The sequence below is a fragment of the Acinonyx jubatus genome, chromosome E2, assembly GCF_027475565.1.
Source record: "Acinonyx jubatus isolate Ajub_Pintada_27869175 chromosome E2, VMU_Ajub_asm_v1.0, whole genome shotgun sequence".
NCBI lineage: Eukaryota > Metazoa > Chordata > Mammalia > Carnivora > Felidae > Acinonyx > Acinonyx jubatus.
The window spans coordinates 6,509,061-6,521,033 of record NC_069396.1 but is presented as its reverse complement, the minus strand read 5'-3'; the positions used below and the strand labels follow the sequence as shown (position 1 = coordinate 6,521,033).

Sequence of the window (11,973 nt, the reverse complement as noted above, 5' to 3'; positions counted from 1 at the left end):
CTGAGCAACCCAGGAGCCCCAGTGCTGTGCTTTTTAAGGGTGCTCCATGTTGGGTTGCAGAGGAGTGGGGTTTCTGTCCAACCCCACTGATTCCCTTGGACACAGCTCCTGAAGTGGCTTGTGACCTGAGCCCTAAGGAACAAGTAGGAGGTGTCCCAAGGAGAAGAGAAGAAAGGAACATTTTGGTGGAAAAAATAACAGGGCAAAAGCATAGAGTCAGGATTGAATGCCACATGCCTGAGGAATAAAGAGGCACTGCAGGCTAACAATATTTGTGGAGATCGAAAGGAGAGGAGAGGGAGAGGAAAAGGGAGACACAGTTCTGTATAGTACTCAGACCAATTAATCTGAAGGGAAAGACCATTGTCTACATTGGGACTGTCCAGGAGGATTCAGCAAGACAGCAGAAGTCTGTAGGTGGGAGAGGGCATGATCCAGACCCCCATATTCCACCCTTTTCTCAGAATTAACCTCTTGACTGTTGCTGGAGCTTCTTCAGAGCTCGGCTGTGGTTTCAGGACACCACAGCATCTGAAAACACTGATACACTTTGAGGGTGTCTGTCTGCCCCTCGAGATCGTTTCTTCAGGAGGCCACACTTTCAGGAGTGGTGGTGTTCAGACAGGATATGTTGTGATCAGCTAGGAGGTGTCATATTAATGTCTCACCTATAGTATAGTAGTGAGCGTGAAGTGATGAATAACTTACCTTTCTAGTCTTTAGGCTTAGAGCAAGTATAGCAAGGAGGTAAGGAACAGACCTTAGAGTCAGAGCGGTGGGGATTGGAACCCTGGCTCTGTATAGAAGAGTCCCGAACTGATGAAATGAGGTGAGGTCTGTGTCCTCCTCAGACCCCTCCTGGGCAATGTTAGCTGCTTTTGTTGTAGATCATCTTCAAGACTACGTGTGCAAAACTTGGGCGGGAATATTCACATCAGCATTATTCATAAGCGCTCCAAAGAAGAAGTAATCCAAATGCCCATCAGTGGGTAAATGGATAAATAAAATGTGGTCTGTCCATACGAATAGAGTATTATTCACCTGTAAAAAGCAACCAAGTACAGGTCTTCCTTGACTTGCAGTGGGGTTATGTCCTGATGAAGCCATCGTAAATTGAAAATATCGTAGGTCGAAACTGCATTTAATTCCCCTAACCTACTGAACATGACAGCTTAGCCTCCCCTCCCTTAAATGTGCTCCGAATACTTACATTAGCCTACAGTCGGGCAAAATCATCTCACATAAAGCCTATTTTATAATAGTGGTGAGTGTCTCGTGTAATTTGTCAAATACTGTACTGAAAGTGACAAACGGAACTGTTGTAGGCAGACAGACGGTTGTGTCTCAGTTGTTCCCCCTCCTGATCGCGTGGTCGACTGGGAGCTTTGGCCTGCTGCTGCTGCCTGGCGTCACGAGAGAGGATCATCCAAAAAATCGGTAGCCTGGGAACAGATCCTTATTCCCGATTCCCAATTCCAAGTGTGGTTTCTACCCAAGGCCCATGGCTTTCTCACCATCAGAAAGTTGAAAAATCGAAAGTCACACCCCTGTAAGTCTGGAGTCAGGGGCCGTCTGTAGTGATATGGGCTACCGCATGGATGGCCCTAGAAAACATGATGCTCGTGTTTTTACTAGCCAGCTTCAGAAGCCAGTCACACAAGACCACATACTGCATGATTTCACGTATGTGACATGTCCATAGGCAAATCCATAGAGACAAAAAGCCGATTGGTGGTTGCCAGCGGCTGGGAGGTTTGGGGTGAGATGGGGAGTGACTGCTCATGGGTACAGAGTTCCTTTCCGCAGTGACGGAATGTGGTGATGGCTGCACACCTGTGCGAATACTAAAAACCACTGATTTGTATCCTTTAAATGGGTGGATTTTATGATATGTACATTAGACATCTCCATACAACTGTCATTAAAAACAGATTACACCTACAATATTGTCAGTCTCATTGTAATTGCAATGTTGTCTGAGTAGGAGAGGACAGGATGGCCCATCATCCTGGACATGCCCACAGAAGCGTGTCATAGGAGGCAGAATCAATACAGGTAAAAGTTGAGGAACCATTGCCTTAGGGAAATAAGCATAATTCTCCTTTCCACCATCTCAATATGGAGGCTTTGCGCCCCCCGCCCCGGACGCTGCTGTCACCTTCCTCCTTCTCAGGGCAAGGAGGAGAGAGTACAAAGCAGAAGGAAAAGTAAGGTTTGAATAATAAATGCTTTCCAATTAGCTGCCCTGAAAACTGAGAGTCGGCTTGTATTAATCTTCATGATCAAATTACTTCATTTTGTCTCTCGTCTAACTGCTCGGGTAATTTTATGCCAGGATTATTTTAGTCATTCTAATTATGCAGGCATCAATATTTAGTGGGTGTTTACCTAACCCACTGCATACCCAGAGGTGTTCTTCCCTCAGAGACCATGGCAGTACAATATAATATGAGTAGGCATGCAAGGTATAGAAATGAAGTCCCTTTGATTTCTCCCTCCTTGTTTGTAAGGAACGTTCAGGTGGTGTTTCTTGAAAGAACAACGTGTGTCCTATTCAGATGCATCTACAAAAGGCAGTGCTGTCCGTGTTACCAGCTCATTATATGATACTAAATGCAATTCTTGTGCAGATGTTTCATTAGGGATTCAGTGATGCAAGACAAATTAAAATTCACCGTTTGTTTAGATTTTCTTTTTGGCAAAGAACCTTTCCTCGCTAGTCGCCTCGTGTTTGAATTTCTGTCACTGGCAATATCACTGACCCCCTTTCCCTTTGGAACCCCTTCTCCTTTGAGAGAATGCTCTCTCAGTCTGCTCACTGTGCTCCTCTCAGTCTTTTCCTCCTCATCCTTCATCCTGTCCTCTCCATTTTCTTTCTTTGGCCCCTTTGTATATTCTTCCCAGCTCTTAACTGGGTACAACCCACGATTCAACCTCCAGCTTTCTTTTCTTCTACATCTACATCCTTTGCCTAAAAGAAGTCATTAGTTATCTTGGCTTCAACTCTGAACCCAGCCCGAGAGACCCCCAAACATGTATAAGCTTGCCCCTAGGAGGTATTGATGGGGACCGTCCACCTGTGTGAACCTCATGTCCAAAGGTGTATTCCTTATCTCAAGCAATACCTGGCATTGGCTGCATTTTTTTGACATCTTCTTTTCCTTCATTCAGATATCCATTTAATTTTGCCTTGCAAAGTGTCTTGGACCCATACTCTCTTCCCATTCCTTCTGCTTCCTTTCTATTTTCCTGAGGGCCTCCCGACACAGTAACATCCCAGGGTGCCATCAGGTTAATCTTGGCCATCTTCGGAGTGTGAATATCTCTTAGACAATCCATCCTGAGGCCAGGCCATGGAGCTGCCCTCTCACTCACTTCCTCCCCTCCGGGGTCTAAAAACACCATGCTCCTGTACCACTTTCTCAAGTCCTGTGGAGTGAGGCAAAGCTGATGGTAGGATGTGAAATGGAACACTGCCAGGGCACCACATGGACCACAGGACTTGGGAATGCGGGAAGAGAGAGAGACTAGGGCAGGGGCCTCTGCCTACCAGTGGGTTGGCTCTGTGAATGGCCATTCTTCTTTCACTAAGAAGCATCTTGTTTAACTAACTAGGTGTACTCCAGCTGAGTAAATCAAAACAGTTAATTTCAATACAATCGCAGGATAATATTTTTGCTTAAATAATCTTATCGAGTGTCTTAAATATATTTTACAATAACTTTGTGGCCGATTTACCTCATTCAACCTATGGAAGATATTCACCGTATAATTGGCACAGCCTTCCACCTTGCCAAATCCATCAGCCAGATCAAAGGATTTGAATTCTTTGTGACTTAAATGCCCCAAATGATGCTTAATGATCAGCTGTTAGAAAAAAATGATTTCATATTTCATTTTATTTATTGAAAAATGTGTATTTATTTTGAGAGAGAGAGAGAGCAGGGGAGGGGCAGAGAGAGGAGACAGAGAATCCTAAGCAACCTCTGCACTGTTAGTGCAGAGTCGGATGCGGGGCTCAAACTCATGACCGTGAGATCATGAACTGAGCCAATATCAAGAGCCAGATGCTTAACCAACTGAGCCACCCAGGTGCCCCTCATATTTCATTCTAAATAAGTATATCAGCACCCTCATGGCAATTATTTCACTTTTGGTAGATAGATTGACCGATTGTAGAGTTTGTTATTGTCAAGCATTTGTTACTGACATTATTTTCATGGGAAAATGTAGAGCATGTTAAGAGGAAAGGAAGGGGGGGCAGGGCACACTGAGCAGGAGACATTTGAGCAAGGAAATATAGGAGGCCAGGAAATTCAGCGAGTGGACAAGAGCATTCCAGGCTGAGGGAAAACCTCCAAGGCAGGAGTATGTTTGAGGACTGGCAAGGAGGCCCTTGTGACTAAAATGGAGTGAATGAGGAGACAGATGTCAGAGATGTGGTCCAAGAGCTACAGGGCACAAAACATGTGGCCATGGAGCCATTTAAGGATTTTGGCTCTGACACTGACTCTGGGTGAGATGGGGAGACTCTGGCAGGTTTGCAGCAGACGGGTGACGTGACAGGGTCGAGGTTATCCAATGATTTCTCTGGTGCTGGGTTGAGGGTAGACTGTAAGGAGACAAGGGTGGAATCAGAGGGATCTATCAGAAGGCTGTGGCTGCAGTTCAGGTGAGAGGTGATGGCGACTCGGACCAGGTTGGCAGCAGTGGAGTGATCAGGTAGGGGGTCTATTCTGAAGGTAGGGCCAGCAAGATTCCTTGATAGATTGGATGTGGGTTGAGTCAAAGAGCCGAGCCAAGAGGATTCCAACATGAGTGTGCTCAGCTACTAGAAGGGTGAGGCTGCCCTCACTGAGATGCTGTGATGTGCTTCTGGAACACACACATCCTGAACCAGGACTTGAGTGAGCTGTGAGCTGCTAACTCCGCAGGGTAGAGGGAGGAGAAGCTGAAGGTGGTGTGACAGTAAGGGAAGGAGGAAGAGGAGGGGGTTAAAGAGAGAGTGGGAAAAGCTCAAGGAAGGACCTATGAGCTCAGTGGAGTCCACAGTGGTGGAGGTAGGAGGACATGAAGGGTCTTCTTAGAAGGTAGAGTTCCTGTCAGTGTTCTACACACTGTGGTGGCTGTGTTATCTTCCACAACAAACTACCAGAGACTGAGTGGCCTAAACAACAGAATGTGCTGTCTCATAGTTCTGGAGGCCAGGAGTCTGAAATCAAGGTGTGGGTGGGGTCATGCTGCTTCTGAAGCCTTTAGTGGAGGATCCTTCCTTGTCTCTTGCAGCTTCTGGAGGCTCCAGGCATTCCTTGGCTGTGGCCACATCACTCCAATTTCTGCCTCCATCTTTACATGGCCTTCACCCCATATGGCCCTCCCTCTTTTTCTCTTCTATTTCCTATAAGGATACATGTCATTGGATTTAGGGTCCACCTGATCCAGAATGATCTAATCTAAAGATCCTTAACTTCACCGAAAGTGAAGAAGGAAGCCCCTGCCCCTCCCAAAGCCGAAGCCAAAGCAGAGGCTTTGAAGGCCACGTAAGCAGTGCTGAAAGGCGTCCAGAGTCACACAAAAAAGTAGATCTGCAGGTCACCCACACTCTGACAGTACAAGACATTGTGTCTCTGAAGACAGCCCAAATATCCTCGAAAGAGCTCCCCAGGAGAAACAAGCTCACCACTAGGCCATCGTCAAGTTCCCCCTGACTCCTGAGTCAGCCATGAAGAAGATAGAAGACAACAACACACTTGTGTTCATTGTGGGTGTCAAGACCAATAAATCCCAGATTAGACAGGCTGTGCAGAAGCTCTGTGACATTGACATGGCCAACGTCAACACGCTGATCAGGCCCAATGGAAAGAAAAAAAGGCGTATGTTCAACTGGCTCCTGACTATGATGCTTTGGACATGCCAACCAAGATGGGATCATGTAGACTGAGTCCAGCTGGTAAAATCTAAATATAAATTTTTCACCATAAAAAAATAAAAAAATAAGGAACAAATAAAGATCCTTAACTTGATTACACTGGCAAAGACGCTTTTTTCCCAAATAATGTCACATTCACAGGTGCATGGCGCTAGGACGTAGACATATCTTTTTGGAGCCACTATTCACCCCACTACAGTGACGTACATGATTCCTCTGCCCCTCCTTCTCTCCCAGGCCCAACTCCCAGGTCTTTAAAACTAGGAGGAACTTCACTACAGTTGACTTTACTGCTATACATTTTGTTTTGCAAACAGAAAAGAGAAGTTGAATTTCACAATGAATCCAGAAAGGTTGAGAGAGGCAGTGACTGACAAGACACAGAAAAAATTCTGGAAGGGTAGGTCCCTAGGATCTGGAAGAAACCTAGGCAAGGCCGTGGGATACGGAATTTGAGCCAATATTATCTGGATCCCAACGTTTGGAAAGTTCTAGCTGATACCTGGGTTATCAGGACACAAAATATGATCATACTATATATTCTACTTTGTAAGCTGCTCTCCTTTCTCAAGAAATATTGCAAACATTTCCCCAAGTCATTAAATATTCTTCAACAACATGATTAAAAAAAATTTTTTTTTTACATTTATTTATTTTTGAGAAACAGAGTGAGACAAAGGATGAGCGGGGGAGGGATGGAGAGAGAAGGAGACACAGAATCTGAAACAGGCTCTGGGCTCTGAGCTGTCAGCACAGATCCCGATGCGGGGCTCAAACCCACAAACTGTGAGATCATGACCTGAGCCGAAGTCGGAGGCTCAACCGACAGAGCCACCCAGGCACCCCTACAACATGATTTTTAATGGCCATATAGCAGTCCATCAAATGAAAGTACTGTAATTTATATAACAAATCCTTTATGGTTAGCCATTTAGGATGCTTCTATGCTTTACATATGATAAATAACACTGAAATGAACAACTTCCTCTATAAATCATCATGCACATCTTTGATTATTTTCAAATGGGCTCATTTTAAATAACCATGAACAATTTTGCAATAGCAATTTCTGCTCATTGTTTTTTTTATGAACTCAAACTTTCCCTTCAGGCAAAAGGAGGAAAAAAAAATGGAAAAGAAGTTCCTGGAACATCTGGCTTATGGTGTAATTTACTTTTGGTATTCAGCTGTGCTCCCAAATTTTGAAATGTTGTCTTTCTAATAGACTTATCCTAGATTTAATCTCCCTTCTGGAGATACAGATGCAAGTATGTTTTCTTCTGTGAACTTCCAGCCTGGGAGCCTTGACTATATGAGGGAAGCCATGCCAAACTGTACATTGGTTGCTTTCATCCACTTCTTCTCAATTTGTAAGTCCCTAGAAGGAAGGGACAGAAACTGAAAGAAAGGAGTTTTTGTTGACACCAAGAAGATCCTTGTGATAATGGCTGCCATTGAAAACTCTGATATGCCAGGCCTTTTACATATATTAGCTTTATAACCAATATGAGGTACAAATTATTATCCCACTGTTGGTGCAAGACTGTGGCTCAGAGCAGAGAGGGCAGTTCATACAGTCAAGTAAATAGCAGAGCTGCATTTCAGAACTTAGCTCACTCAAAGCTACCGTATTGTCTGTTAGTGAGACTCCTAGGTTTTTGAATTTTGAACACTGGGAAGATTTCACACCAAAACTTGGGGAGACATGTAGGCTTGCCAGCTTTTAATTTTGCCACGTAAGGGCATCAAAACAGAAGCAACAACTAGCCTGTGATATCCTATCACCACCGTTTCATTCACCAAAAGATATTTTAATGCCAAAAAGAGAGGAAAGCTATATAGTCTCTGAAGGTAATCCTTTAAATTGCATGAATTCAGCTTATGAAGATCAGTAGATTGCACTTAATGATGACCATCAGGTCACCATGGACCAGTGAAAAGTGGTTACCATCTCTAGACCACATTTAAGAATTGCACCCAGGGACACCTGGGTGGCTGTCGGTTAACTGTCTGACTCTTGATTTCGGCTCAGGTCATGATCTCCCGGTTCATGAGATTGAGCCCAGCTGTCAGCACAGAGCCTGTGTGGGAATATCTCTCTCCTTCCCTCTCTGCCCCTCCTCCACTCGTGCTCTCACTCTCTCTCAAAAATAATCAATAAACTTAAAAAAAAATAATTGTTTTCAGAAGTCATGTTACCATCAGTGCCTTGATGGAATGATTGCTCGGGCTTGGCTGACAGACATGGAAGGAGATTCGTGGCCTTCCTTCTGCTGCAGGAAGAAGCTGGCAAAACATTCACTCAGCCATTGAGAGTGGGGCATTCATGCCATTATTCTCTTCTCTATTCAGGATAGAATTTTCATACTCTGGTCCTTCCCAAGAGGGTGGAAAGGAAGTGAGGACAGAGACAGAGGCTATAGATTCATTTCAAGACATTTAAGGGAAAAGGTGAAGGGAGAGAGATCTGGATACACGGGCAGAAAGATTTTTATACATGCTGATTCCTTAATGTATCTCTGAGAAGTAGAGCTGTATTAGGTGGAGACCCCTTGTCGGTAAATAAGTGGATAAGTCAAAATAGAACTCAGGGATCTTTCAAGCTGGCTCTTTACTAATGTTATTGTTTTGATACACAATGTCTGGGAGGCAAGGACAATGGGTTAATGAGTGTATGTTAATGTGTGTGGGTTTCACTCTTTCATTCTTGACGCCGTTCTGCTCTTTGCTGTGGTTAGTGCTAAGAAGAGAAAGAAATGAACCCAAGAACAAGAGCAGAGATCAAAATATCAGGATTTAGCACACCACTTCCTGTTGACAGAATCTCTAACTTCTTCCTTAAGTCTCATGAGTGTGAAGTTCTATTGTCTTAAGAGCAGGGCCCTATACCTTTCTCACTTTGATTCCCAAATGACAGTCCATTGCTTGCTGCCAATTAGTGACAAAACTTTTACCATTCTGGGGGGCTCTCTGAAAAATGAGGACAATATAAGAAGTTTCTCATAAAGTTTAATTTATTCAGTATAAGAGACCACATTTTATTTTGACACTGTCTACTTTTCTTTAGTGTTAAAATATCTTTTCTTTTGTGGACCGTTGATAGTTGATTTTTTTTTATTAAAAAAGCTTTTTTAATGTTTTATTTATTTTTGAGACAGAGAGAGACAGAGCGTGAGTGGGGGAGGGGCAGAGAGCAAGGGAGACACAGAATCTGAAGCAGGCTCCAGGCTCTGAGCTGTCAGCACAGAGCCCCATGTAGGGCTCGAACCCACGAACTGTGAGATCATGACTTGAGCCGAAGTTGGACGCCTAACCAACTGAGCCACCCAGGCACTCCCGTTGATAGTTGATTTTTAAATGCATTTTCACTTGGCAAACTTAAATAGTGGAGATTCAATGTCTACCCCTCACCTTTTGAAAAGATTGCACAGATCTATGAAGTACAAAAGTTGGGAAATACTGATCTAGGCAGTTTTATTATTTAGTTGCAGTCCAATTATTTAGTTACAGTCCCAGGAAATTACCGGCAAGAATCACATGAAAGATTTCTAAGAAGATTACACAGGAAGAGTTTTGCAACATAAAAACTTCTAAACTTATAGGTAGGATAATTTTCTCTATAATGCTAAAATTCAGACTTGGATTTTATTTACAAACACCTTCGATGTCATAGGCATATTCATGGATTAATTACTCCAAGACGCAGTTCTGAGCTCTGCAAGCCCTATGCTCCCAATTTTTGTCTTTTTCAAAAAGAGAAAGAAAATGTCTTCCGAAAACCATGGAAGAGAGGGGAACTGATTCTCATCGCGGGTCTTATGAAAAAGAATGGTTTGGGTAATCTTAGAAGAGGAATCAACAGTTACTGGGACCTAACATGACTGATCAATAAATAAATATTTCATATTAGAATTCCTCTACTGATTGGTGGAATGAATAAACACACTGATTTTGGATTTCAGTAAGGGATTTGACAAGGTCACTTTTGATATTATTGTTGGCAAGATACAGAAATGTCAGATGATTAATATCAACTTGAAAGAAGGTTTCCTGAGGTATGTCTCTGATAGCTATATTGTAATTGTCTATTTACTGGTCTGCCCCCTAAATAGAATTTAGGTTCCTCTCTGAGGGCAGGAACCAAGTCATTTTACTGACTGTTGTATTCTCAGTACCTTGAACAGCACCTGGCACATAGTAAGAACACTGTAAATATGTGGTAAATGAATGAATATCTTATGAAATGCCTTGCTTTTACACTTATAAAGCTATGAGAAGGTTCACTTAGATTCTTCCATGATGTGTTGCTAGGAGGAGGGAGTAGTGGACCCAATCTTAATAACATCAAATATAACAGGGTTTCCATTTTGATACAAATAAAATATCTTACAGGCATAGGGAGAATTGAGCCTTACCAGATGGTTTAAAAAAGACTTAGGAACTTTGCTTCTGTTAATGGCTGATAAGATAAACAGGATCAACTCTCTTGCTGAGAGCTTATCCAATAAAGCCAGATAAAATATAACACCTATCTCCTCAAAGCCATCAAAATACTGCTAGAAAACAGCTGATAACCTGAAATTCTATGTTCTTGAAGTGAAAACATCCTTCAAAAATGGATAATGAAAACATTTTCAGAAAAACAAAAACAAAGATTTCATCACTAGCACCTATACTAAAGGAAAGTGATCTCAGGGGCAAGCGTGGAGATATGGGAAGGAATGAGAAGCTGCAAAAGAGTAACTTCTTTGTTGGACAATATAAATGAATGTTGACTCTATAAAACAAATATAAAAACATCCTGTGGGATTACGACAACTATACCATATACATCCAGATGGTGGGGAGCGGTGTACAAGTGTTCAAAGGTCCTGGCATGAGGTATATACCAAGAAAGCAAAGATAACAAGTCACGTTGGTCTGTGAGAAGTCATTTAAGTAACTGTTAAAAGCATCACAAAGAGTGCACAACTGTCAAGGTAATGAAGGGGGAGCGTGGAAAAATAACAAAGAATGATTAATTCAAAGGAAGCCTAGAAAGTAGAAGAAAGGTAATGTAGAATAGAAGGGACTAACAAAAGGTAAACAGTAAAATGAAAGATTTCAAGCTAAACATATCAATACTTATATTAAATGTAAAGGAACTAAGTTGTTTACTTAAAAGACAAAGATTGTTATACTGGAAGAGAAAAAAAAAGTGCCTAGTACATGGTGCTTTGAAAAGACATATCTGAAAGGTAAGAATACAGAACAATTGAAATCAGAGAGGTGGGAAAGACCTAACTGATATGCATGGAACAGTGGAACCAACCACAGAATGTACATTCTTTCTAAGCACATGTGAACATTTATAGAAATCAACTGTGTGATGGGCCATAGAGTAAGACTCAAGATATTTCAAAGGACTGAAATCACACATAATGTGTTTTTCAACTTGAGTAAAATGAAGCTAGAAAGTGCAATAATATATCACTAAAATTTCCCATATGAAATTATTAAATACAATTCTAAATAACCCATGTAACAAAGAACAAATCCTAGTGGAAATTATAAAATATTTTTCAGTCAACTAACTTGAATTATAATTTTTTAAAAGTAAAGTAAATAAATAAAACATTTTCCACTGAACAATAATGCAAATAATACATATCAAACATGGGGGATGCAGCTCAGAGATACTTAAAAACATAGCATAGCCTGGGGTGCCTGGTTGGCTCAGTTGGTTAAGTGTCTGACTTTAGCGTGGGTCACGATCTCATGGTTTGTGAGTTTGAGCCCTGCATCAAGCTCTCTGATGTCAGCACAGAGCCTGCTTTGGATCCTCTGTCCCCCCCACCCCCCATCTCTCTCTCTCTTTCTCTCTCTCTCAAAAAAATAAACATTAAAAAAATTTGTATATATAGTATAGCATATAGTTTAGAAAGAACAATGGTTTAAAAAAACATCCATCTACAGAAATTAGAAGAACTTAGGTGCCCTGTAATCCTATAAAATAAATAAGATGTAGACCTATTTGGAATTAATGATAACTGTGCAGTTTAGAC

At 42.1% G+C, this 11,973-nt stretch overlaps 1 pseudogene; it reads left to right on the top strand.

Annotated features, from left to right (window-relative positions):
- Positions 1-4,475: 4,475 nt before the first annotated feature.
- Positions 4,476-6,100, top strand: LOC106984010 (60S ribosomal protein L23a-like; annotated as a pseudogene).
- The last annotated feature ends 5,873 nt before the right edge of the window (positions 6,101-11,973 follow it).